The sequence below is a fragment of the Nipponia nippon genome, unplaced genomic scaffold (assembly GCF_047370975.1).
Source record: "Nipponia nippon isolate SJK-2023a ecotype South Korea unplaced genomic scaffold, ASM4737097v1 scaffold_1, whole genome shotgun sequence".
NCBI classification, from domain to species: Eukaryota; Metazoa; Chordata; class Aves; order Pelecaniformes; family Threskiornithidae; genus Nipponia; species Nipponia nippon.
In genome coordinates this window covers 13,175,367-13,179,240 of record NW_028262290.1, presented here as the reverse complement: position 1 = coordinate 13,179,240, position 3,874 = coordinate 13,175,367, and positions in this window count along the sequence as shown.

Below are 3,874 nucleotides of genomic sequence, written 5' to 3'. Positions count from 1 at the left end.
CGCTATTTATGCGGCGGCGGGCGGCGTGTTGCCGGAAGCGCGGGGCTGGCCCCGCCCCGCCCCGCCGCACGTGGCGGTGTTTATCGGCACCGCCCCCGCCCGCCGCCGCAGGCCCGGGGCGGGGGGCGGGGATTAGGGCGGGGTGGAGCTACGGGCGGGGCGGGGCCGTCGGGGGCGGGGCCAGCGAGGGGTTGGCGCCGCCTCCATCCATAACCGCTGTATTCCATTTACCGAGAGAAGCGATATAAATATTTACACAGGCGCGTTTGTGTACGCGTATCAGTGTGCTTTAGGTATCTGTGTATCACAAAGTTATATCCCATCTATAGAAACATGCAGAATCTAAACACACAGATAAATATAGAACATCGTGAAAACGTACAGAATATGTTTATAATGTTATATCTGGTTCTATGCAGAGAGCATTATACAGAGAGACAATATTACATACAGAATGTTTTCTAAATGTATGTTTCAAATATATAATCTTATATATGGTTCTATATAGCGAACATTATATATAGAAAGAGTATTATATATAGAATGTTTTCTAAACGTACATTTCGTATGTATCTACTTTATATCTGTGTACTGTTTCATGTACGTCCATAGTGGTGGACTTGGCAGTGCTAGGCTAACGGCTGGACTCGACGGTCCTAAAGGTCTTTTCCAACCTAAACCATTCTATGATTCTATATCATGGTCTATGTCTGTATGTTTTATATATGCATGCGCTTTTATATGCATTATGCTCTTATATATGTTATTTTAAAATATTTTATAGATAAATGTGCATGACAAAGATATATAAATATCTATAAAGCAATATTATATATTAAAATACATATGATATATAAATGTAGCTTATTAGGCACATGCACTGGTAGGCGTGGAGAAGGTCTCATGTACTGAACGTTAAAACCATGGGGGTGTTTGCATTCCAGCCAGGGCTGAGGTGTCGCGTTCACAGCCAGGAGCGCGCTGTAGCTCATTTCGTAAATGTAGGCTGTTTTGCATTAGGATTAGGACATATTCGCCCTGTGCTGCGGTGCGCGTATCTCGGTACGCCGGCGTTGGCGGTGCCCAGGGGACGTTCCTTTGGGGCAGCGCGTGCGGGGCGCCCCTGGGTGGGGGAAGGGGCGGGTGGCCGTCAGTCTGTCAGGGCCGAGGGCCGAAGAGATACGACGAGCGGCTGGCCATGGGGATAAGCTGCCCTAATCCGGGTCATGTTGCCAGCCCTTCCCCAGCTGCACTACGGGCCGCCGAGGGGCATTCGGCAACATCTGGCGCTTGCTAGCGACGCTGTTATGTAGTCAACCTCGAAAAAACAAAAAAACCCCGATGAAAACGAGCGCTCGCGGCGCAGCGACGGCGGTGCGTGCAGAGGCGGCGGCGCGAGAGCGCTGCCGGGGCCAAGGGCAGCGGGCGCTGTGGCGGCTGCGGGGCAGGTGTCGGTGAGGCTGGGAGCCCCGCCGCGGGAGCGCTGGCCGCCCTGGCCACCCCGGCTCCGGCTCCTGCCATGGCTCGCCTGGGCGAGTATTGCACGGGGGTCGGTGGGAGGAAGAGTGAAAACCCACTGGCTAAAAACTGCCACGGCTGAGGGGTGCCCGCCACCCCGGGGACAGAAAGCGCTTGAGAGTGACAGTGAGCCGCAGCACATGCAAAAATCAAAATCCAAATACAAGGACACTGGGGCCGAGGTCTCCTCTCTCTGCCCGTCCAATCCACCCCTTCGGGGCAGCGGTCCCACCTTCCCTTACAGGCAGTGTCAGACATTTTTTGAATGGCAGGGGATATCATTTAAGCTGCAAGAGCACTTTGAGCTGCAAAATCATCTTTGGTGGGTTTCTTCTGCAGTTTAAGTGTCCCATGCGTTCGACAACTGAGCATCTTGGGACAGCATCGCTGCAGGTGATATCGCCCTCCAGGAGACCCCGGAGGGGACCGGGTCTGCAGTGATGGAGCTGCTTGGGCTGAGGCCACCTCCTAACAGTGCCATGGAGCTCGGTGTGTCCCCAAAAGGCTGTGGCTGCCTGTCACCCGCGTCCTGCCCTGCCGAGTGGGTTAAGCCAGGCAGATCTGTGTCACCGAAAATATCTTTATCCTTTTAATGAGGATCTCTCGGCAGCTCTGAAGCGCGGGTCGGGTTTGGTCTGCAGAAGGGGTGGAGAGAGAAATGAGTGCTAGGGAAGGCAGGCGCAAGGATTGATTTTTTCCATCTCTTTTAAAAGCCGTCGTGATCTGGGGCGATAACCCACAAGCACCATCAAACGCTCATGAGCAGCCAGGGAGCCACTGTCAGTCTGCAGCAGGCTGATTGAAAGCACCGTGTCAGCCGAGCCGGCGAGAGCCATGGATACAGCCAAGCATGGGCCATGTGAAAACCTTTGGAGAGTTTAACGTGGTGTGGCAGGAGAGCTGCCACCATTGGCACTGCGGGGTAGCTCGAACTCAGGGTAAAAATTTTTGTGATTGAAAAAACACAACAAAAAAAATGAGAGTGAAGCTCACTGCACGGACACGCAGGTGCAGAGCCAGGGTTGGCCGGGCTGGGCCCACCGCAGGCACTGGCATTTTGGAAACCGCGGTGCAGACAGAAATCAGAGCTGCTGCTCTGGAGCATGGGCCCTCTCCCCGGAGACCAAAATAGATCCGCTCGTGGCTGAGCTGCTCCGCTCCCACTGGCCGGGGACAGTGGCAATGGTCTGCACGGAGCGGGCCGTGGAGGGGCGGCTTTCTCGAGAGCTGCTCCTCCAAGAGCATTTCCGTGTGAGGGTGTTGCAGGGCAGCAGCCTCCAGGCACAGCCTTTCTTTACTTAAGCCTTTACTTAACAGGTACCAGAGGTGCTCAAACTCTGCCTTCAGTCCTCCACAGGGCATTGGCGTGCAGGGGTTAATGAAGCAGGGACAAACCCATGCACATGCCTGGGAAGGTGCAGAGATTTGCAAACCAGCTCAGAGGAGGCATTGGTTTTGTCCAAAGCTGGTACATCTGTAACCAATTGTGGCTCCGTGTTTACGGATCTGGGAATCGGCAGAGGGATTAAAAGTGGTGTGTTTAGCTGTGAAAGGAGAACTTCCCCCTCCCTACGCCAGCGCAGTGGCTCTTGTAGGGGCTTTGCTGCAGCATGTCCATTACAGCCGGCATTACTGGCTCTGTAGAAACCAATTGCATGCAGCCGGCCTGGTGCGCACGTGTGCGTGCACGTTGCACAGACATCAAAGCAGCCTCTTATGCCTCCTCCTGCAGTTCCTGTACACAACCCCACCTCCCCAACCTTGAACCCCGCCAAGGCTGGGCTCCCCACACCAAGGAACGAGTTTTATCTCGGGGCACGCAGGAACCGGGCAGGGCGGCTCTGCCATTGTCCACAGCTGGTTGGAGCCAGGGGGAATCTGCAACAGCGCAGTTTCAAAGGGAAAAACTGAATTTTTGGGATGAGTTGGATACAGGGTGACCTTGCTGAGCAGCCACAGGGTGCAGCTGTGGATGGGCACAGTCCTGGGCCAGCAGTGCAGCTGCTCTGCACAGGGGGTGGTGAGGACTTTCTTCCAGTGGTATCTCAACTTTGACCTGTATAGACTCACGGTCAGCACGTATAGATACCATAGGGCAAAGCTAACAGTGGAAACCAGCTCTGGCAATGAAAATGGGCACCGAGGCAGCGGGTGAAGCGTGCTGCACTGGGCAGTGTATAACAAAACCCAGCAGCGTTGGTTTTCAGAAAGGCAATGGGTGCTTGACTTTTGGTCATGACTCACTCGGGTTCCCACAGGTAAGTGGTCTTAGGGAGAATCATTGATGTGGTCGTTGTATCACCAATGTCTGCATTAAAGGATGCATTTCCCACATGGTGATAAAGCCAGGAACTCT